Below are 25,082 nucleotides of genomic sequence, written 5' to 3' on the forward strand. Positions count from 1 at the left end.
AAATTAGAGTAAATGGCATTGTATGAGTCCAAGCAAGAGATAAAGGGAACCAGAAAAGAATCCTATTTACCCACAGCTTTGCAAATGCAATGCCTAAGCTCCAATCACAATGCACATTAAATAATGGATACTGGATAAACATTTGTAGATGATCCCGACGCTGTCAGGTCAGCTTCAAAATGTCAAACTAAAGGCCACTTATCACAATTACACTTCAAAAGGCACATTATTTTCTGCTCTGTTTGTGTGATTCATAGAGCAGTCTCAGAATCTCTATTTCACTTCATTTAGCACACGAAATTTATAAATTAAACATTAATCAAGCTGAAAATATTTATTGAATACTTATGTCCAAGCCAGTTAGAATGCTACTACTAGACTCAAAAGAAAGACAGTATTTATGGGCTTGTAAATGAGTTAGCCTTCATTTTTTACAACTTTATCATTTCTGTGCTGGGAAAAATTATTATTAAGTAGTATAGGTGTTGATCAGCATCTTATGAAACCATACTTTAAGCATTCTTAAGAACATTTTTAGTATGACAGAATTATGTTCAACTATATGAGCAATTAAGTTTTCTTATGTGTATATTCAATTTAGTAACTTCAATGTATTCGAGAATGCTATTAAGAAATTTAAAATTCTGGAGTTTCCGCTGTGGTGCAATAGATTAAGAACCTGACTGCAGCAGCTTGGGTCCCTGTGGAGGTGCGGGTTCGAGCTCTAGCCTAGTGCAGTGGGTTAAAGCTGCATAGGTCACAGCTGTGGCTCGGATTCAGTCCCTGGCCTGGGAACTTTCACATGTGGGTGTGGCCATAAATATTAAAAAAGTAATTGAAAATGCTGGAAAATGCAGAAAATAGAATTTCTGTGCCTCAGAAACAATCTGCAAACAGGAAAAAAAAAACAGCAAATGCATAACATAATTACGGTTTAATGATACAAATAATCATTGAAAAAAAAAAAGGATCTCTTGCTGATATTGTGTTTCTTCCCCCAGGTTACAAATTTAAGCATATTTTTAGACAAGAATAGTCTGATACAATTTTGAACTTTTTACACATAAATTTATCTACTAAGTTTTGTTTCTTTCATGAATTTTATGCAGAACTCATTTTCAATTATTCATTTTGGCTTGTTCAGCTTACAGATTATTCAGACATTTTGTTTCTGAACCTGCCTCCTTTTAAATTCAAATCACTACATATCTGTTTTTATCAACAAACGTACTAATAGATAAAAACCTTAACACCAAGAACTTACTGTGCGCCAAGCACTGCTCAGAGCGTTTTATATGCAGTAAATCCCGACATCCTCGCAATGATCCTCTACAGTAGACAATGTCATTATTTCTAACTTACAGACGAGGAAAAAGAGGTCAACTAATTTCCTTAACACTGGAAAGCTCATTAGCGGTGACCTCAGCGTTTAAACACAGGCAGTCTTAAAATCTTCTCTATTTTTTATACTTCATCCCTCCACGAAGTATTTCTTACATGCTTTTTTGAGCCTCATTCTACATATTTAGAAAACTATGGCAAACCAAAGTCAAAGGCTGGAAAAATCTGCCATTTAGAAAAAGCCGCTAAAATATCCCTGAGAATTAGGGTGACTGTCTTTAATTATACGACAGTATTTGAAAAGGCTTAAAGAGGCTAAATATGATAGATAATGTCAGTTTTAATTCTGCAACAATGTTAGTTTCTCAAATGAACACTCCATTAATTGAAAGTAATTCATAAACCCTGGAGTCATTCTTGAGTCTTCTCTTTCTCTCCCAGCCTATATTCCATCTCTCAGCATATCCTTTAGCCCTACCTTAAATAACCGCTTCACAATTCTGCCTGCCCTTCCACCTGGCCCAAGTCAACCTTTGCTTCTACTCTCACCAAACCAAGAAAACAACACAGACATTGAGTTGCGTGAGTTGTTTGTCTGTTTTGGAGGATAATCCCTTATTGGCTGCTTCATTTGCAAATACTTTCTCCCATTCTGCAGATTGTTTTTTTCATTGTGTTTATGGTTTCCTTTGCTGTGCAAAAGCTTTTAAGTTACTTAATTCCCATTTATCTTTGTTTTTATTTTCATTACTCTGGGAGGTGGATCCCAAAAGATATTGATGCAATTTATGTCAAAGAATGTTCTGCCTATGTTTTACTCTTAGAGTTTCATAGTATCTGGTCTTACATTTAGGTCTTTAATCAATTTTGACTTTATTATTGTGTCTAGTGTTAGAGAATGTTCTAATTTTATTCTTTACATGTAGTTATCCAGTTTTCCCAGCACTACTTATGGATTGAAGAGACTCTTTTCTCCATTGTATATTCTCACCTCCTTTGTCATAGATTAGTTAACCATAGGTGTGTGGGTTTCTTTCTTCACTTTCTATCTGAAAAATAAGCAGAAAATCCAAATAGACATTTCTCCAAAGAAGACATACAGGTGGGCAAAAAATATGTGACAAGCTGTTCAACATCACTAATTATCAGAGAAACGCAAATCAAAACTATAATGAAGTACTATTTCACACCAGTCAGAATGGCCATCATCAGAAAGTCTACAAACCATAAATGCTGGAGAGGTGTGGAGAAAAGGCAGCTCTCCTATTGTGTTGGTGGGAATGTAAATTGGTACAACCACTATAGAAACCAGTATGGAGATTCCTCCAAGAACTAAAAACAGAACTACCATAGGATCCTGGGCGTCTATGAGGAAAAAAAAAAACATAATTCGAAAGAATACATGCAGTCCAATGCTCAGTGCAGCCAAGACACGGAAGCAACCTACATGGCAATTGACAGAGGAATGGATAAGGAAGATGTGGTACATATACACAATGGAATACCTCTCAGCCATAAAACATAACGAAATAACACCATTTGCTGCAACACGGATGCAACTACTGATTATCATACTAAGTGAAGTTAGGCAGAGAAAGACAAATATCATATGATATCACTTATATGTGGAATCTAAAAATGATACAAATGAACTTGTTTGCAAATAAAGAAACAGACTCCCAGACTTGGAAAACAGACATGGTTAACAAAGGGGAAATGTGGTAGGGATGGATTGGGAGTTTGGGTGAACATACGCACACTACAACATGGACCAGAGAAAATCAACAAGGAGCTACTGCACTGCGCAGGGACCTCTGCTCAATATTCCGTAATAGCCTAGACAGGGAAAGAACCTAACAACATGGATTATATGTATATGTATAAGTTAACTGCTTTTCCATGCACCTGAAATTAATACTATGTTCTAAATCAATTATCCTCCAATATTAAGTTAAAATTAAATTTTAAAAAATTACATGGAGCTCAGAGTGAAACTTTTGAAACATTTTTCAGATTGCACCTCTCTTAATACTCAGGATCTTCTAGTGGCCTTTAAGGTGCCTTCAAATAAAAGCTGTTCCATGGGCTAGCACGGAGTTCCCATCTGTCTGGGCACTTGGCTCTCTCTCCAGCTTTATTTCTACAGCTTTCCTCTTGCTCACTGGTCTCTACAACATGACCAAATATTCTCAGGCCTTTTGCTGATTCTGCTCAATTTCTTTCCACGCACATATTCACATGCCAACACCTGTCCTTTATTCGGTCTCTACTCAAGATTTCACCTCTTCAAGACAGTCCCCTTGGCCGGCCCTTTTAAAACACGCCACTGTCACTCCGTTTGCACTTTCCCTGCGCTCCCGGTGCTTTGATTACCCCCCCGACATCATTTACAGTCCTCCCCACGATTAAGTTCCCCGAAGACACGACTGAGTGCTCAAGCCCTAGAGCGGGGCTGACGCACAGTCGATGTGGGGAAAGGCGCTAAAAGAATGAACGAGTTTCGTGACAAAAATTCTTCTTATAATCATTTCACCAGCACAGCAGTAAATGAATCAAGTTCTTCATTTATTTTACTTAAGGAGACTGATTCATAAGCTTATGCCCTGAATTTCAAACAGATATTTTCATCTATAATTCTCTCCTGTAAAATGCTTTCAATAATTTAAAGGCTGGAATGTTTGTTTTTATGTTACTGGTAAGAATTAGCTTCCTGCTTCTCTTTTAGGAGAAAACTTAAGGAAGAATCCTAGCATTTGAGTGCTCTCCAAGAACAAGTACTACCTCTGTCTCAGCGAACACTGCATAATGGTGTTCGGAAATAAAGCAGACTCCCCTGAAGTTCTGCATTTCCAGTTACACTGCCTCTTAGATAACACCCCCCAAACTCCTCTGCCTGTTACAGCACTCACTCGAGGGCTGTGCCTGCGCCAGGAGTGACAGTCTCTGCTGTGCAGATTTCTTACAGTGCAGCATGTTTCCCTTTCCCGATTCCCATCACCTCAATACCAGGGGCATCCTCCAGGCACTGTAACAGCTCAACATGCGTCCAGCCATTTCCATACCCCCAGTTAAGAACCTGTGATAAACCGTAAGCCTCTGAGGTTTCTTGTTGTTTTTCTGTAACATTCTCCTCCCAGTCTGGCTTAATTCTCTGTTTGCTTATAATCTGCTGAATAGATTATCCTCGGATTAGCCTCCTGAAGCACATCTCTAATCAAGATGCCCACAAGGCTCTCTGGTGCCTAAGAGACACTGAGTTAAAACAGGCCCTTGTTATCTTCAACGTCATTTAATTCAACATTCTATTTTTAGTCCTACAGTATTTTAGTAAAAGAATCAATTTCTGGTAATGGAAAAATATTGTATTTTGATTTGAAAAAAAAAAACAAAACATACTTATATAATAGCAATGTGTTCTGGCCTCAAAGCCATCCTGTACCGAGACCTCTAAAGCAGGCATGCTGATGAAGCTTTCCTTTTCCTGCCCTCATATTTGCCAAGTCACATTTCTGTAAATACAGTTTGGTATCCATTACCTTCTATTATGAGATCGTCTCACATAAAACTGTGCCATAAGTATCATCGACCGAACACACTATGTGTGTACCCCCCATTCCCTGGGTACACACAGCTCTGCACTTGCACATGTGCACACATAAATGACAAAATAATTCTATGTCTGCATCTAATTCTCAGTACTGTTTCAGACGCCAAACACTTATCTTTTTTTTTTTTTTTTTTTTTTTTTTTTTATTTTCCCACTGTACAGCAAGGGGGTCAGGTCATCCTTAGATGTATACATTGCAGTTACAGTTTTTTCCCCCACCCTTTCTTCTGTTGCGACATGAGTATCTAGACATAGTTCTCCAAACACTTATCTTTAAACCACATAAGTTATAGATATACATGTTCTATACATACACACATACATATTCCATCCAACTTTATGTTTCATAAACTCTTCACATAAAAATTCATTTAGTAAATGGAATGAAATTAGTGCGACTGACAGAAAACAACGTGTTGAAGTCAGGAACTATACCATGAGGACTTTATTGCCTTTCTAAATATTTTGGAAACAGTACAACTGGCCCATGCATCATGTTTTCTTGGTGCATGCGTAATCATTTCTCCTCCAACTTCCAATTAAAAATTCATGGGGATGAGCATCAAGCAGAGCACAATGGACCTGAGTCAGTGTGATGTGGTGGCAAAACACTGAGGTCTTGAAATTCAAAGCTGTGGTCTCCTGCCCCCTCTACTCATGCTCCTCCTTGTGTGACTGAGTAATAATGATGCGTCTCCTGCCCCCTCTACTCATGCTCCTCCTTGTGTGACTGAGTAATAATGATGCGTCTCCTGCCTCCTCTACTCATGCTCCTCCTTGTGTGACTGAGTAATAATGATGCGTCTCCTGCCTCCTCTACTCATGCTCCTCCTTGTGTGACTGAGTAATAATGACTGGGACAAGCGCCATCCTAGAAAGATAAGGAGCCAAAACGTCCTGGTCAAAAACAAGAACCTTAAATCTGAATGTGTCCACCATTCCCCGTGCCCATCCTAGGAGCTTACATACTGCATTCTTCCAAATACTACTTCTTGGATTCGAAGATATGAAATGATGTAATGATGGGCAGTAAAATGTAAATTACGTGGTTGTCGTGGGGGGTGGTCCTCCTTTGATGAGACATCCTGAGTTCAAAGACGGTACGCAAAGGAGGGGTGCTGTTGAGAGTGAGAGTTCAGTGAAGGCTGTATTAGCTCTGGCTACGTCCTCAGCGGTAAACAAAGTGTCCGCTTTATGCAGAGGCCACAGGGGTTCACTTCTCAGAGATGCTGTGCTGCTGGGTGCTCTGTCAGTGGGACAGTGCTTACACGTGCCAGTGTCTGTAGCTTCACCATCAAAATAGGGCCCAACGGTGTGGGAAGCCTTCTTAATTAACCATCCCCTGGGGTTTCGTAGTGATTAATCCCAAAAAACAGGGGAAATAATTTTATAAATGATAAACATGATTGTTTGCTTATCACTTCTAACACCTTGCACAGAAAGAATGAGTTTCGGAATGAACTCCATCACATCAAAAATCCAATCCTTCCTCAAGAATAGTTTCTCTGAATCATTAAAAATGTGAGCCTGTTTACCCCTCCTCAGTCTCTCCCACTTCTCTCCCACTAATGCTGCCATATCTACATCTGTTCCAAACTTTCACCATGACGTCACCTGTTCCGCAACATTTTTGTTTCTTTTGGTTTTCTCTTTTTAGGGCCACAACTGTGGCAGAGGGAAGTTCCCAGGCTAGGGGGCAAGTGGAGCTGCAGCTGCTGGCCTACACCACAGCCACAACAATGCCAGATCTGAGCCGCATCTACGACCTACACCTTCTGCCCGATTCTTGACCCACTGAGCAAAGCCAGGGATCAAATCCACATCCTCACAGAGGCACTGTTGTGTCCTTAACCCACTGACCAAAGTGGGAACTCCTTAACCATCTTCTTCATTCAATTGTTAAATGATTTTTTATTTTCCTAGGTTCTAATTTTTTAACTTTCCATTCAACTCATTCATACAAATGCCAAAATATTTTCCTTTGGACTCTTTCAACATCCAAAAGGTCTCTTTCTCACAAAATGGATGTTCAAAATCAGAAGAGTGATTTTGAAGATTGGGTACAAGTAAATCTTTGAATAGATCCCATTGGAGTATCTGCTTCTGTGACTCAGCAACACCTGCCAACATCATCATGAGGAGCAAAAGTGACTACATTTATTGAGCAACTGCTCTAAGAAATAGCATGGGATGAGAAGTTTTCAGCACCTTTTATCTCAAAAAAAATTAGAAAGATGAGAAAGATGACGCTCAGGAAGTAAGATGCCCAAGGTTTCACAAGAGGTGAGTGGCAAAGTCAGGCACAGGAAGAGGGGAAGGCTGAATTTCTGGTTTGAAGCTGAAAGATCTCTCGTCTTTCCAAAAATGACATTAATTTTTACGATTTGGTCTAAAAGGTACTCTCCAAATGGAAACCATCTTTAACTAATTAAGAACATTTATTTCTATTTTGGTAATAGCAGTAAACACAGAATTATCTATCTTTCACATTCTTTAAATAAATCCTTTACCCAAAGAGTGGATGAACATTTGGAGCGTGTGAGTGTGTGTGTGTAAGAGAGAGAGAGAGGGGAGGGGAGAGAAAGAGACATATAGACAGACAGACAGATTCCAAACCTGCAATTTTACTCCTCTCTTAAAAAATGCTTCTACTACAAAGTCATTCTGAGAATGGAGTGCCTCCTCATGTTCCTTCAGAGAAAAAAGAAACAGACATGAAGAAAAATGGTGATTTAAAGAAAGTAATTCACACACGACAGCTCGACTTACTCCTTTTTCTTTCCCACGTGTTCTGATAGTAAGAGCATCCATTCCTTCAACAGTCCAGAAACAATTGATGCCACACATCATGTGCGAATCCAACTGACAAGACACACCATCTGCAGCGACCATGAAAGGCCCGCTTGGAAGACCAAGCGCACCTGCCATCAAAGCTCAAGGCAAGAAAATATGCCAAGATGCACAGCTACATTTTTAGTACATACACTTTACTTATTTTGCCAGTAGAGAAAACGGTCAAAGTGAGAGGACATAATGAAAGCCTAGTGCTCTGCTCAGAACAAAGGACGAGCAATAAAGACTTCGAGTCTGATTTTTGGATCTGTGTGATATGGCTTATGGTCTTAATCAGCAGAAACTTAAGGAATCTAAAACAGACTGTGGATGAATACACATTCCTTTTAAATATTTCAGAAAGCTTTGTGGCTTTTGACAGTATTCATAAACTTAAGTAGGGATAAAGAGACAGCTTTGTTGTCTGAGGAAGCATGAAGAAGTAAGGTTGCCACTGATCACTACATTATGCCAACATAATAAACTACTTTTTCAAAAGGGAGCAAAGTAAAATAAAATGATTTTATGAAGGAAGTGTATTGTGCCAAAAGCACAAGATGGTATACTAAACACTAAACTGCACTCTGGAAGCATCTGACATACTACTAACCTGGCTTATAAAACGTATTTTCAGTGATTATCGTAACAAGATTCTCATTTTGTGAGCAAATCTCCCGAGTCAACCTTTATGTCCTTAGATTTCAAAGCTACACTTTTTGGTTACGTAATACAGAGCTTATCCTGACGATGCAACAATAAAAGAAACATAAGCTCTTTGGGTACTAGCAGGAACTTCTACCAGGCTACTGACAATCAACTGATATTTTATGTGCTTTCAGTTCTTGATTTGTAAATGAGGCTAATGGTATTTACTGCCTTACCTTTCCTCCTTTCTTCTGCCTTTATTTCTCTGAGGCATCACAAGATCAATGAATAAATCTTATAAAATACTAAGCCAAAAGTAATATTCAAGGATTACAATCAATTTTTTATTAAGGGGGTATTGCTTCAAGCTATTTTGCTAATGTACGAGACACCATATAAATGTGTTAAAAAGCACACTGGAACAGTTTAGAAATGATTTTAACCCAACAGATTATAACTGCCTAGCACTTTAGTTTTATGAATGTTTTCCATTTGTCTCTTTTATTTAAATTAAAATACTAAATGACAATCAGTAAAACCAATTAAAGAATCATTGTTTAATTATACTATTACGCATAGATGAACAAATGAAAGGCATATTCCATTTGGATTAGACAAAACAATATGTAGAGTACTTTATATTTCCCTTATGTTTTAAGAGTAACTGACTATCAAGAGGTTTAAAATCATTTCAAATAAATACTATATGAGTTAACTACTGCTCGGTAAAACAAACGATCCCCAAACCGAGTGGCTTAAGACCATGAACACTTATTATTTTGTAGTTTCTGCGGGTCATGACTTTGGGAGCAAGTCATTTAGCTGGGGGGTTCCAGCTCAGCATCTCTCATGGTGCTGTGTCCAGATGGTGGCCAGGGTCTGCAGCCATCTGAAGACTCGGCTGTGGCGGAGTGATTCACTTCCTAGATGGCTTCCTCACATAGTCTACACTGTGTAAGTCCCTTCCCGAGTGTTCCTTTCCATAAGGGCTGCTCCTGAGACAGCTGCATCTTCATGAAATGGCAGTTTCCTGACCCAGGCTTGGCGTGGATCTCCGTCTCTGTCTGACAGCTGCATCCTCTTGGTCACATAGGTCAGCCCTACTCCATGTGAGATGGAACTGAAGGGCCTGACTACAAAGGGGCAGGGATCACTGGGGATCATGTGGAAGTTGGCCACTACAATCACTTAGAAGATGGTCAAAACTTAAGAGCTGTCTTACCTACCCTAGAAAATTCAATAGTCAGCTGTCCAAAGAGCTTCCAGTAGGTGTGGAACTCACTGAGCAAACCTGTGAAAAGTGTCAAAGATAATGGTACAGAAGGTGTCCTCAAGAAGCTCCCAAGAATGAGCAAGATAAATGATTATTCGGAATCATGTCAATGTTCAAATGGATTCCAACACACTGCTACTGAATTACAAAAAAAGTCATTACACTAGCGAAGAGTTAAAAGAATCAGGAATTTAAGTCCATTAGAACTAGCTTAGGACTATAAAATATAAAAGAAATAAAAGACGCTGAGCTGTTTTTCCCATCATCCTAACATGACCGTTAATAAGAGGTCTTTGAAAAGGAGGAGCACGACTGCACAGGGTGTGCCCTCATACGACGGTGTCTGCACAGACGGCAGCCTCGAGGGCAGGAAGACCTGGCGTCCCTGTCCAGTTCTGATACTTCCTGAGTCAACACAGACAAGTTGCAATACTTCTGAGACCAGTTTCCCTACCTGCAAAATTGGCCTACTGTTATCACAGGAGTCCCAGAAGCCTAAGTATATGTTGGAGATAATATCACGTCTTACCAGTGTTTGGAAGGGGTATGCTTTATTTTTAAATATTATACTTAAATCACCAGGACAGCTGAGCATTCACCAAGAATTGCCTAAGGATGATTAGACCCATTCTCTCGTATAAATAAAACAGCTAACATGAGAATGAAAAAAATCCATTAAATAAAACTTGGGCTTTGATATTATTTGAAAAGAAGCAAAAGGAAGTAGGAAATGCCCAGGCTTCCTTCAGTCTGGGATCAAAAGGAATGCAAAATTAGACAAGACTATCACATAGTTTTCAAGGAAAAATAAGGTTCTCATTTAAAATCAATACTTTGTGAAAACAGTATAAAAAAACTTCACGAAGCATTTCTAACAGCAAAATAACCTTTTATAAAGTATAGAGAGTTGGGGCCTGGGAAATACGGATTAAAAAATAAATACTACATTTTAAAATATTTCGATAATACCTGTTTCTATATCACAGACTGCACACAATAGAAAAGGTAATACTTGTGCTGGAATGCCCTTCGCCCTGCTTCTTCACCTCACCGTCCTTTTGAATGACCTAGTCCTACCGGTCTCAGCTCAGAGCTCATTCTTTCCAAAAAGAGTTATGCTGTTAACCCCTCATCAAGACTAAGTGCCACTCTCCCGAATGAGCATTGCACCCTTAATCGTAATGCTGTTGGTGCAGATAACTATAAAATCCACTACGACTAACATTCTTTAAGCACTCACTACTATGCACCAAGCACTGAGGTAGGTGCTTTGCCTCTGATTTTATCTAACCTTACCAAAAAGGGTGTGAAAGCAGGCAGTACTATTTCTACCAGTTTACATATGATGAAACCGAGTTACTGACTGTTGAAGATCACATAGCCAGAAATGCTAGAACCAGTCACTGAATCAGGCAATCTGACGCTAAAACACATACTCTTTAAGTGCTGAGTGAATAGTGTCTCATCTTATTTATTTTAAGATACTCATTACATAGGCCAGTGCCTGGTCTACAAAGGTGCTCCATTCCATTTTTTTTAAATAAGTGATTTAAAATATAATAGTGATAAATATTTTAAATCTTAATTAAAAGTGCCTTCTCACTAATAGAGTCAGACTGACAAAAAGTTTCTAAAGAATACAGGGCTCTTAGTGCCGCAATAACGGATGACACTTGTAATATAAAGGCTCTGTGTTCAAAAGGCATCCATGCCCAGACTTCCTTTTCCTACAGATCAACAGTCCTCAGCCAGCGGTGAGTTTTGCCCCTCCGGTGCCCTTTGGCAATGGCCGGAGCCACTTTCAGTCGCCGCAGGGAAGAGGGTAGTGCTACTGACATCTAGTGGATAAAGCGAGGGATGCTGCAAAGCAACACACCCGTGGAAAAGAGCCACCCACAGCAAAGACTGTGCAACTTAAAATGTCCGTGACACCACAGAGCAAGTTGGTCTTGAATGTATATTCCCTCTGAAACTTTAGTATACTGACTCACACTTAATAAATCTCCACCGACCTTCAAATTCCATAATGTTTTATATCCTAAGTCTCGAAGGACAAGAGAGAGATACCAATGCTTTGGAAAGTGAACCAATGCCGGGAAGATAAACACTGACCTCCGAGAACATTAAGACAACAAAAGCAAAGTTGGCCAGAAGGAGAGTTATTCGCTGAAGGCACCTACTTGGTTCAGGCCATGGGCTGGGCATCTACAAACATTTTAGCACCACATACATTTCACACAAGACGGGGTCAAGGTTTGGAAAGGCCGAGCAGCTTTGCTGGGGTCACAGGCTGAATGAAGTAACAAGGCCCAGACACACAGGTGCCGGGTCCAGAGCCCAAGCTCTCCCTTTGCATGATCACACATTCATGTTTTATGAGAGAAGCTGAGCCAGAAGATCAGGCCCCCTGGTATCAAATCAGCAAACAGGTGCCAGGTCAACTTGGTGTGTAGTTAAATAATGGATTCTTGGAAGAAAGACCCTGCAGTTCCCAGTGGACAAAAAGACCAACCCGCAGAGAAGTGACAAAGCTTCCGTGAACTGTCAAGGGAAACACAGAAACAAATGGCAGCATATGTGAGTTTAGACTCTAAAGAGGCCATTTATCCTCTACAGACTCCTTCCAGCCTCACCCACAAACACTGAGAACAAGGCCCTTTTCTAATTCGCTAGCACAAGTGTTGGAAGAACACAGGCTGCCTTGAATACCAAGAATTTCCCTCTGCTGTACTCTGCGAAGTCAACACCAAGGGCAAAAGACTCTATGAGAGAGGAGACAGCGCACTTCAAGACACCTGAGTCCCCAGAGCACAATTTTCTTGTAAAAAGGGTGCTGACCCCGCCTTGATTCATCGCCCAGATTTCTCTTGACTGAAGTGTTCCCAAATGCCCCCAAACTATGCACGGATGCAACAGACTTCTCAGACGCTAAAAACATGGATAAACAGAAATGAAAGTGTTGGGTTCCTTTTTAAACGAAGAAGAGATTACAATAGCAGAGGACTCAACTGTGCTTAAAACCCCCTCATGGCACTATTTAGAATTCGGAGCAAAGTATGTAAGTAACTGGCCAAAAAACAAATAATAAAATCTAGTTTATTCTGCTTCCAGTGGAGTTCCCATCGCGGCACAGTGGAAACAAATCCGACTAGGAGCTATGAGGTTGCAGGTTTGATCCCTGGCCTCACTCCGTGCGTTAAGGATCTGGCAATGCCATGAGCTGTGGTGTAGGTTGCAGATGTGGCTTGGATCTGGAGTCGCTGTGGCTGTGGCCTAGGCTGGCAGCTACAGCTCCAATTAGACCCCGTAGCCTGGGAACCTCCATATGCTGTGAGTGTGGCCCTAGAAAGCAATAAATAAATAAATATTCTGCTTCCAAGGCAAGAGGAGTCTAGAGCTCAGTGAGAAATTGGTCACTGCCACTAAAGGAGAGTCCTTCCAAATGGCAGGGGGAGGCATTTTTAAAATGAGAAAACTAGAGATCATGAAAACTATTTCTGGAAAACTATAATTCTCTAAAATAATAAAGCAACCTTAGAGAAAAACATCTCCTTCCTCTAAAATCTGTTGGGGTGCTTTCTGAACCCACAAGAAATAGTAATAGATTTTGACAAATGCATGCCCTCGTCAAGGCAAATTACCCTGGAAAAGAAAAGCTGATACCACCAAGGGGACCCATCTCTCCAGCTGCCTCCCACCTGCAGGGTGAGTCAGAAAATACTCATTTTGAGAGACTGCAAAGAGCAAGTGCAAACTGACAGGGTCCTGCCCGTGAGGTCATACCATTTGCCATAACCACCTCTGCCAGGAAGAACGGCAGAAATAATTACAGAAATAGCAGATTATCCCACAGGGAATCAGACACTTAAGCTTCACTCTACTCTATAAAAACTCAAAATCGCATATTTTCTACAAGTGTAGATCAGCATTTGGCGGTACCTGCCATAAGAGTAACTGAGAAGTGATTCTTCACAACAAGGCCAAACAGTTGCTGGATTTTCACCGAATTCACATAAAGTACTATTATAACATAAAATGATTTCTCCAGCAATTACTCTTCAGAGTCTCTTCACATTATTTCCCGTAGGATTAGGAACTCATAAGGTCTAGTCTGTTCTGGCAAACACATCTAAAAATTATCTGTGCTAATAGCTCATTACAAATCAAAACAAGAAATGGACAAGGAAATCTTCAAAATAAACGCCATCCAAAATCTCTGATACGATGTTTCTGGGTTCATCATCTCCTTCGCTCAGTAAGAGCACTTACAAAAACAAAACAAAACAAAACCAAAAAACAAGGAGTGGTAGCAAACATCTCTGCGTAAACGAATACCAGCTTCCTAAATCGATCATTTAAAACATGAAAGGACTCTTCTCCCAAAGGACAGGTGTTAATCCATTTTAGGTTAAAACAGTTTTCTTAATGAGCTATCTTCGATTATTTATTTCTGTTTATTATAGCAGTTTCACTCATCTTTTTTAAGTATACACTTTAAAATACCTCCAAAGAAAATCAAGGCTTTGTAAATGTAGGGAACATGAGTCGATTTCTGCAGTGTGGGCGTCTCAGATTCAAACTGAAACGATGCACAAAACCTGTGAGTGGTGATTGCCTCTGAAGAGAAGAACTGGCAACTGGCACAACATCTCCTAAGAATTTTCATTTTAGGTATTTGTGTGCATTTAAATTTTCTACAGCATGCACCTATTTCTTTTAAAACAAAATTTAGTTTCAGCTTTTTCAAAGTAAGAAAATAGTATTTATACTAGCCTTTCACTCTTCTGCTCAGTCTCATCAAACTCAATGAAATTATAATTCTTTTTTCCGAGAAAGTAGAGGCATAAAAATCTAGGTGTTGAAACTCATTTTCTCCAACTCAAGGGAAAAGCTTTCTGACAGAAGGAAAAGATAAACAAAATGGAACATTAAAATAAATGGAACATTAGAAAACAACATTGCTTTGTCAGAAGGGAGATTTCACTGGGAAACACCGCCCTGCAGGGTGCCCTGGTGAAAGCACTTTTATTTTCACCCTCTGATGGGGGTTATTAGGTAGAAAACTAAACTCTTCTCACACTGGCATTTAAAGTGAAACAGTATTACTAACATAGTCAAAATTAGCAGACATGAGTATTACTATCAAGCAGAGCTAAAGAACTGTTTTACTTTTTTATTTTTTTATATAACGATTTTAATTTTTTTCCATTATCGCTGGTTTACACTGTTCTGTCAATTAGAAAAGCTAATGAATCTGGAAGAACTGTTTTAAATGTTGCTTTTCACAATTACCTCAAAATCGGACATCCTCTCAACAGTTTAGTTTTTACTTCTCACTTACTCTAGTTTCTTGTCTATTTTATTTCTAAGCGTGTAATGGTCACACACATCCTTGGTCAAAAACACTTAGTCTCTTACAATTTCCCACTTTTCAAATACAAAGACAGAAAGAGGTGCTTCACTCCTGAGTCCGTGGAAACTGGGTTCCCCTTCTCAGGCCTTTCAGCAGAACTTGACGCTATTAGTGCTGTCTGGAGGTAAGGAACTATGGTCCAAGCCAAAAGAAATGTTCTTTTGAATCTCAATACATAGAGTCCAACTGATTCCTGATGGAGTTTTAGGTCGAGATCTCAACTACAGAGTCACAGATCCAGCACTAGTCCCATCTGTGACCAGCACAATTCTTCCCATTATACCTGGCTTCAGGGTGTTTCTCTGAAAATATGAAATGGAATGGAGTCATCTACTGGCCAATTCCCAACAATAAAATTCAGGTTCTAAGTGAGCTATGCCATGAGGGCTACTTTCTATTTCCTGGTCCATTGCAAACAGATGGAACAGAATTCCCTCCAGCACCAAAGCTACTTATCTACTGAGGTACCTGACACGGAGGGTGTGGAGGTCAAAGAAAGGCTGTAGTTTGAAAATGAAGAAAAGGAGAACCAGGACCACAGCAGAAAGACAATTCCAGACGTAATGTATTCTTAAGTGGCAGCTCTTGAGGGTAAAGAAGAGTAACTATGGGAGCAACTTTTTTTAAATGGAGGCAAGATTTAGCATATCTTAGAAACCAGTATAGTAATGGCAAAACCTGTCTTCTTGAAAATAGCATTCAACAGAGGTTTTAAACATTTAAACAGAAATATTACTTGAACAATGCCTTGTGAGATTAAAAAAATGGAAGGGGAAACAGAAAACTGTAAGTAAAAAGTAGAAAAAAAATTATGGAGGAAGAAATTTGGAGTGGTCGACATTCATTCAAAAATGCCTATTGAACTTCCCTCTCTTGTACAAATCCTTCAACCATAGACGTGAGGCTAGGACAATGATAAATTCTGATTGAAGCAGGTAGTAGTGGAAACAGAGGCAGAAGCAAAGTGTCGGGCCGAACGCAGAAGAGATCCCTTCTCTCCGGGACCGTGAGGGCGGCTGCAGGAAGGCAGCCTCGCGGTGACGGTGACCATGCTGGCAGGTGAGGATGCTGTAGGGAAACGGCAGCCAGGGCAAAGCCCCAGCATAAGCCAGTGGCTCCCCAGAGGGGGTCCCTGGCCTGGCAGCTACCATGTGGGAAACGGTTAGAAGTGCCCAGTCTCAGGCCCCATCCCTAACCTACCGAATCAGAAGCCCTGGCATTGGACCCAACAATGTAAAATTTAATAATAAATCACTCCAGGGGTTTCTCATGTGGACCGAAGTTTCAGAATCACTGTCACAAATAAAGGCATAGGGAGTCCAACACAATGTTTTTCAAATGCTTTGCAGTGGATGAGAAGCATCAAAATCACCCAGAGTGAGAAGGACCAAAAAAAAAAAAAAAAAAAAAAAAAAAAGAATTCTGTTCCACAGCAAAGGTTTTCAAGCTAAAGAAAAAATTCTCCAGGTAATATACTGCTAGGTAGTGCACGGTGGGAATTTCTGGGGTAGGGAAAGCTTACACAGGAACTAATTTGAGGCCAGGTTATTGAGAGCCCTAAGTGCAAGTCTGATGAGCCAGACCTGAGGCGGAGGTCACAGAAAGGCATTAAGCATCAGGGTTTTAACCTCTTTATTGAAATGTAACACCCATGTATAGAAATGTTCACAAGCATTACATGTACAAATCAATAAAGTATCATAAAATACATAAAAAACCGCAGGTTTTTAAGAAGATAAATCAATGTTTCAGGAAGATTTAATGGAATGGTCAGAAGCCCTGCCTGATACAGGATGAAAAGTTGTCACTGCCTCCAAGTGAGATGTGACGAAAGGACAGGCAGCATGTTCACGGAAGCAGCACAACACCTGAGTTGGGCGGACCTTCAGAGTCGGGAAGCCGAGGCCCAGAAATGCTAGGTGACGTGCCCAAGGTCACACAAAGGTCTGGAGGAAGCGTAAACCTAAGGCCAAGCCTTGTGGCTCCCAGTCCACGGGGGCTCCTGCTCGCCATGTCCCAGGAGAAAGAACACACCCAGAATCTGCATAAAGACGACGGATGGGACCTGACAAGTGAGACAAGGAGAAGGAAACGGAGCATCCCCAGCTGACTCTGGATCACGACTGGGGAAATGCTGCTACCAGCCTGGGTAAACCTCGGCCGAGGCCCAGAAATATCTCTACGACGCACGACAGGGTACGACCTCAGCTGCTCAACATGTTGAGCCTCAGCCAAGGCAAAAGATTGTCCTTCTCTTATTAGCATCTTGTTATGGCCCAAATCCACATCGCAAACAAAGCAAATGTTTTGCACGTAGGCTACAACAGTCTGTTTAAATCACGTGGAAGGGGGAATACTATCTCAACTGACACTTGTGATTAATTTTAATAAGGACTTGCTTTAGAAGGTTTTTGGCAGAACCTTTTAAGCTGGCAGTTCACAAAAAACAAGAACTTCTCTGTTTACAGCCACAGATATGGAAACAATAATGATACTGCACCATCTCTCCTCACCGCCCTGCATCTATTTAAGAAGAATGTTTGAATAATATTGCAGGATGTCCATTTCTTGACATTGCTCATGAATTTTACGGCAGTAATATAAATGCAGTGACATGTCCATCAAATTTCTTCCTTTATTATCTATTTAGTTGACAGTCATTAGAAACCTGGCATCAGAAAAGCAATGAAAATAATTTCAAATGTTTCCATTCCCTTTGAAAGTCTGTAACAGTCTCCTTTCTTGCTGGACCTTTTCCTTTGCATGTCAATATTTAAGTTTTAAAGTTAGTTTCTCAGTGAAGACAAAAAAAGTTAGGCAAACATTTTCACATCATTGTGATCCCAGCACCCTTGCCCAAATCACTACCAAAGAGAACATCTGACCCAATTCCACAAGCATTTATTCAGCAACCATTTTTTTTTTTACTATAAAACTCTACAAAATGCTGAGAAGAGGAGGACAAAGTCCTTGCTCTCAGAATATTTACATGCCATTTAGGGAGACAATACATATAAATGAAGACAGTCAAATGATATTATGAGGCAGTATAGGAGTAAGACAAGAATGGACCAGACAGAAGAATTTGTGTGTGGCTGAAACAGAAGAAAGTGGCAGTGCCATGGAGGTGAATACTTGATAAACACACATTCTAAAAGATGACAAGGGTTTTTTTTGGTTTTGTTTTGTCTTTTTCCTTTTCTAGGGCCACCCCGTGGCATATGGAGGTTCCCAGGCTAGGGGTCGAATCGGAGCTGTAGCCGCCGGCCTAAGCCAGAGCCACAGCAACGCAGGATCCGAGACCCGTCTGCGACTTACACCACAGCTCATGGCAATGCCAGATCTTTAACCCACTGAGAAAGGCCAGGGATTGAACCTGCAACCTCACGGTTCCTAGTCGAATTCATTAACCACTGAGCCACGACAGGAACTCCAAAGATGACAAGTTTTATGCATACTTATCATTCCCACTATATTGGTTTTGGCTTTCTGGCTACTCTCCCACTTTCCCCCCTTAGACCCTTCCTTCATTCATGTATATTCTGGCAAAATATAAATGCTCACACAAAATCAAGTTTTCAAGAAGTCAGGAATAAACGGGATTACTCAAGGCACAACTGTGTGCCTTTAAGTTTGTGCCTCTCCATTTTCCCTTTCTGTTTCTTTTCCCTTATCCAGTTATCCAGTCACTCTCCCATTACCGAAATAAAAATGCATTCCTTGTTGGAAGCTGAAATTCTTCACCGAGTTAAGAGGACAGGTTGGTGGAGATGCAGATGTCAGCAGATTTTTCCCAAACTGCATCATGAAAAAAATTGTATAACTTTTGCTAAACTAAGTCTTGGGTTTCAGTTCATTGGTGGCTAGAACTATTACTAACAAATTTTAAATGTATGTGCAACTATTTTTGAACTATTAATTTCTTTCAACCGTCTCATTTTACTACACTTTATTAAAATGCACAAGAGATTTGGAGTTCCATTCCTTACTTGTAGGAAACATTTTCTTGTAATCTTCTTAAATGCATCTGTCTCCTGACTCCTATCATCTTTTGGGGGTAGAACGTAACAATCCAGCAAAGCCAATCCGTACATTCTCTGCCTGACCATGGTCATGGGTTTAGGGATGGCATGTGACCCAAGGGAATTCCGTTGGGGTGAGACATAGGACTCCTTCCAGCATCGTGGGACCCTGACCCTATCTCTTGCCCTGATCTGTAAGGGTGCCTGTTGCAGCCTGAGGGAAGCAGGCCTGAGTGTGAAGTTTTGCTCTGAGGATGTAAAGGGCTAAACAAACCACAGGAAGAGGTGATAGGAGTCCTGAGCAAAGGAGGCTACATTACTAAGTCAAATTCCTTTATTCAAAGCATTTCTAGCAGATTTTCCCTTAATGTGAAACTGAATACATTTGACTCATAAATTCAGTAAATTCAGTAAATACACATTAAGCCCATGCCAGGTTCTAGGAATACAGCAAAAAATGACACATAAATTCTTCCCTGAAGTTGCTCACACACTAGCAGAAGAGTTAAAAAAAGAAATGGAAGAACTAAACCAATACAGTGTGATGATGAATTAAGAACGGTAAGCAAAGGAATATTAGAATATTATGGAAGAAAGGGACCTGATCCAGCGCTGGTTTAATAAAAATAACACTAAAAAGTCAGAATAAACCACATCATCATTTTATATAATCATCTGCTATTAACGGCATGGCTATTTCCTTGCCTTCAATACGAAACGGCTATGGTTTGAAAGCCAAATACTAATACTCTCACCCAACACTGAGCCTCCTAAAATCACAACTCATTCCTGAAAAAAATCGTCATTTGCTGTGTGGCATGATGAGGACATTCCAGAGAATAAAATGCAAAGCACTAACTCAGGCCACTACCAGGTAACTTGTTTCACTCGAGGGGTTTTTCGGGAGAACTCTCTGGGGATCTGGAACCCAACAAATTCAGGAAGGCAAACATTAACTGAGATTTTCTCAGCCACAGTGGTAAAACAGTATTTGCATGTTAAAACATATTCTTGTATGAGTGAACTGTTCCCTATGGCATCATACGCGGTAAAGGATATGAAAGCAAGTTAAAGAAGACGAAGCACACAAAACAAACACCGGTTACTGCCAGCCTTCCAGAGTGGACACTGCCACTATAATCCGAGAGGCAGGCGTTGTGATTATCTCCCGCCCTTCCCTCTTCTGGTCAATCCTGGACGACAAATGAGCATGGTAAAGAAGGCCCAGTGCACACTAATGTGCTGAGATAAGGACCGACAGCCTACTCTTCTCCCTGGGGTTTGTACATCTGAGAGCAGAGGCAGGGCTTTTGCAGCTTTTGCTTCCTCGACTCTTTGTCATGGAGAGGGTACAATGACAGACAACTGAGTGACCGATCTTCTAGTGTAACAGGACGTGGGCAAGAAAACAAACATTTAAAGGCAATTTCCAGAGGGTGCGTGCCACCAGCTTTATCTTCCTAGCTACGCGGTTGGGAAGAGCAGTGCCATTTTATAGATGAGGAAATGCAGACTCTGAGAGCGTAAATGACCCGACGGAGAAAAACGACTGCAAGGCCTTTTTCTCGACGTGATTCTGACTGATCTCATAATCATTTTATTTAGAATTCTTGTAGCTAAAAGGCATTTCTACAGCACAGAAAACTGAACGGTGTTTGAAATGATTCATCATTAATGATGATGCAGCCTCTTCATTACAACTTAGATACTAGCTCTTAATAAATGCTGAAAAAAGAATGGCAACATGCAGAGTTCCCTTGTGGCTCAGTGGGTTAAGGATCTGGTGTCCCTGCTGGGGTTCGGGGTTCACTGCCGTGGCACAGGTTCTGTTTCTGGCCTGGGAACTTCTGCATACCACAGGCACAGCCAAAAAATAAAAAAATAAAATAAAATAAAAAAAGAATGGCAACATGCAGTCAACTTCTAAAGCAAACAGGCATTTCACAGGATTCCACTAGTTTTGCTCCTTTAGTGCATCACCCGAAATAGTTTTAAGTAAGTCTTTACTTAAAGTCATAGTTTAAAGGAACAAGGTTTATCTCTGTGCATAGCGCAGCACTGATACAAGGGTCCAGTTTTGTGAGAGATAGTGAATAAAATTTCTTAATCAGCTACCTAAACATCCCCAAAGCAGTAAAAATTCTACCAACTATACACAAAGTTTGCTTCTCTATATAAAGTTTAAACCCATCTAAATAAGGGCAAAAGAAACAGAAGTGAACTAAGAACTACATCAGCACAAACTAGACAATCTAGGAGACACTCAAAAGGAAGAAAGCATCATCACAGAAAAAGGACAACAATCCAGGGCTCAACTTGCATTTCAGTTGTACTCCAGAGAGCTGATTTTCTCCACCCTGAACACTAGTGTAAAGATAAATGTATGGTTCTTAGAAGGAAGATCGGTCATTTAAAGAACATTAATTTGTGGCTACTCTATGCCAGGCACTGTTCTAGATTCTCTATCAAACCTCTGTTCATGTTTTATTAAGACAGCATATATATGGTTCACCATTCTGGAAATGTTAATCCTTTTCCTATTCCTTTGACTTTTCATCTCAAACTACTTACTTTCCTAGCCAACCTGGAAACTCAAAATTTTTCAGCATTCTTGATTCACTTTCTCTCATATTCTTCTTTTGTGCCTACTCTTTTGCCCTGGATAAAAAAAAAAAAAAAAAAAATATAAATAAAATATATATCTTCATGAATGCTTACAATCAAAAGCATTGCTGAAAAAAATCATTTATAATGCCTGATGTACAACTGATGGTTTCTGACTCCATGTGGGCCATCAGCACTGCTCAGCTTCTCGTCACATCTGTCCTTAGTGAATTCCTTTTTACGTTTCCCGCCGCAGCCCTTTACTCTTCCGAGGTCCTCCATTCCAACCATCCCATCATACTTAGTTGATAAACCATCTTTCTAACTCATAGAGAACATCAAACAAGAACACTTCCAACTTGTCCTCCTCAAACATCCTCTCGGAACTTTTCCAATACAGTCTACTTTCTCACACGCCTTTCTCCTATCTCTCTTAAAAGGACTTCCTCCATTCACTAGACAGCTCCTGCCTGCGCTTTGAGGCTTTAACTGACTCCCTTCTCACTGGCTCCTTCCTCTCAGACTACTGACACATTGAAAACTTCCACGTGGAAGAGAAGAAGGGAAGGAGGAAATTAGGAGGAAGGAGGGGAAGAAAGAAGACTACAACTCATTAGAGATTTGTCTTCAATTCATGGTTCTATCCTGCCCCCCCTTTCCCTCCATCATAATCACCCACCTAGCTTCTGCTCCTCAGCAGAAGTGTTTTCTGACTTCATTCTGCTCAGTTGTTGTTAAACCACAGCTCACCATGCGTCACACCACACGTTTGCTCCTCCATCTTCTACTAGCACAAGAGCACAAAAACGTCTCCTGCCGCAGTCACCAAAGAGTTCACCAATGCCATGCCCCATGCCTAGTTCTAGCCCTCACCTTACCTATCTCTCCCAGTACTCCTTCCTTGGTTTCCACGTACCAGTGAGCATGCATGGGCATGCCTTCAGGTGAACCTATTCAGGTGAGTCAATTCTAAAGTCTACCAGCCTTAAAAGCCAACATGTTCAGCATCAGAAGGTCCAGGATGCCCACGGCACTGTTTTGGCCATTTCCTTAATGATGAAAAGGATGGAGATAAATGCTCAATTATTGCAAGGAATGGAGAAATATTATATGATTCAATTCTCTGAATTGAGGGCTCAGGGCTGCAAAATTTAAGAGTTCCCTGTTGCACTGGTTTTCACTTCGCAAAATTAAGTGAGATATAGTTGAGGCCACGTTTGAAGGCCACTGTGACCGGACTCAGGGTATCTGGAAGTTGTTTTCTGATCCAAAGGAGGCTATTGAGTGGAATCAATTTTATTTATGTATTTATTTATTTTTGTTTTTTAGGTCCACACCCGTGGCATATGGAGGTTCCCAGGCTAATGGTCTAATCGGAGCTACGGCTGCCAGCCTACACCACAGCCACAGCAATGCCACACCACAGCTCATGCCAACACTGAATCCTTACCCGCGAGCAAGGCCAGGGATCGAACCCGCAACCTCATGGGTCCTAGCTGGATTCGTTCAGCTGCACCACGACGGGAACTAGTTTTAAGGGCATGGTAATCTGTGCAAGGACGCTGTAGACTGCTGACAGAGGATCAGTGAAATGTCTCCAACTTCAAGAGGAGAAATCTAATGTCCATTTTCCCCATCTTCGCCTCTACCCTATTCACATTTCTGACTGGCTTCTGTTCTTACCTCTAATCCGTCCTTCCAAGGTCGTTGTCTAGCAGATCATCTAAAAGGCTCTGCTGTTAAGTCTTTAATCTTCACGACTACCACCCTCCCCAGTTTTCACTTGAAACAGCAATAAACTGCTGACGACTATCAAATTTATCTCTGTAATGATCAAAATTCTTATTCCAAACTACCTATTGGACACAGCTATCAGCAGTCTCAGAGACACCTTAAAAATTAAAATACCTGGAGTTCCTGCTGTGGCTTAGGGGTTACGAACCTGACCAGCATCCATGAGGATGTGGGTTCAAACTCTGGTCTCTCTCAGCAGGTTTAGGATCCGACATAGCCATGAGCTGTGGTGTAGGTTGCAGGTGTGGCTTTGATCCTATATTGCTGTGGCTGTGGCTGTGGCCTAGGTCAGCAGCTGCATCTCCAGCTGGACTCCTGTCTGGTAACTTCCATATGCCGCGGGCGAAGCCCTAAAAAAAATAAAAAGTAACGTATCCAGAACAAATTCATCATCTCCCCATGTCTTCCTCAATCTTCCTACTTCCTTCATCTCAGACATCTATGGATGTGGTCATCAGACACTCTGTAGCTAAGCTCCTAACTATACCTCAAAATCCAGTTCCCCTTTTTTCTTCAACAATAGAACCCCCAAGTTTTATCTGGGTACGCGGTCATCCAGAATAGAGACTACAATTCCCAGCCTTCCTTGCTTCTAGAAATGTCTGTGTGTCTAAGTGGTCGCCAACAGAATGTGAGCAGACTTCCTGATCATGCTTCCTCCCATCTGATGGACTGGGAAAGAGACCTCTTCAACTACACGAATGAGGGTATCACCCTAAGGGAAGAGAAAGCAAGAAAAAGTGTATCTGAATCTGAAATAGTACAGAAGCCCGTATTATCTCTTGACTGCTAAACCTGGATCGTTCCCTTGTAACAGAAATTAACTTCTGCCTAATTTTAAAAATAGTTGACAATTTAAAACTACATGCATTCAAGGTGCACAACTTGATGACTGATGTATGTATAAACTGTGACATAATTACCACAATCATGCTAATTAGTACCCATCACAAGTACATGCTGTCCTCCTTTTTAATGCAGTAAGAACACTTAGGATCTCTGTTGTCAACAAATTTCAAGCATAAAATACAATACAGTAGTGTTAACTAGAGTGGCAACGTTGTACCTAAGTCCAAACTACAAGACTGAAACTCTGGGATCCCTGACCAGCATCTCCCTATTCGACTCTCTGATTCTATTCGTTTGACTATTTCAGACTTCATATATAACTGAAGTTATACATATATAACTTCATTATACAGTTTTTTGTTTTTCTTCATCCAGTTTATTTAGCACAATGTCTTCTAGGCTCATTGCGCTGTCACGAATGGTAGGCTTTCATTCTTTCTTAAGGTTAATAATATTCCATTGTGTATATATACACATCACATTTTCTAGATCCATCTATCCATCAACATCTGCCTTGTAGAAACAAGGATTATTAAGTTGGATCTTTGGTAGAGCACCTAAGCAGTATTCTAAAGAATACACACCCCATCTCAAGGTAGAAATTTCAGAGGAACTGCTCATTTGTATATCTTATCCCTTAGCTTCAATCATTTATCAAAACTTGGTCACTCTATCTGAGAAAATAATCTCAAATCTCAAATT

The 25,082-nt window shown here is 40.5% G+C and overlaps 1 protein-coding gene and 1 long non-coding RNA gene across 3 annotated transcripts in view; both read right to left on the reverse strand.

The window, feature by feature from the left end:
• The window catches only part of NAV3 (neuron navigator 3), an 849,425-nt gene that overhangs the window by 540,279 nt on the left and 284,064 nt on the right, over nt 1–25,082 (reverse strand). The gene's annotated exons all lie outside the window — the stretch shown is intronic.
• LOC110260830 lies at nt 4,694–22,556 on the reverse strand. Its single transcript, XR_002344366.1, has 3 exons — nt 22,546–22,556; nt 16,920–16,922; nt 4,694–5,802 (listed from the first exon to the last, which is right to left on the reverse strand). It is a non-coding gene; the product is annotated as an uncharacterized LOC110260830 (long non-coding RNA).

Source organism: Sus scrofa, chromosome 5 (genome assembly GCF_000003025.6).
Source record: "Sus scrofa isolate TJ Tabasco breed Duroc chromosome 5, Sscrofa11.1, whole genome shotgun sequence".
NCBI classification, from domain to species: domain Eukaryota; kingdom Metazoa; phylum Chordata; class Mammalia; order Artiodactyla; family Suidae; genus Sus; species Sus scrofa.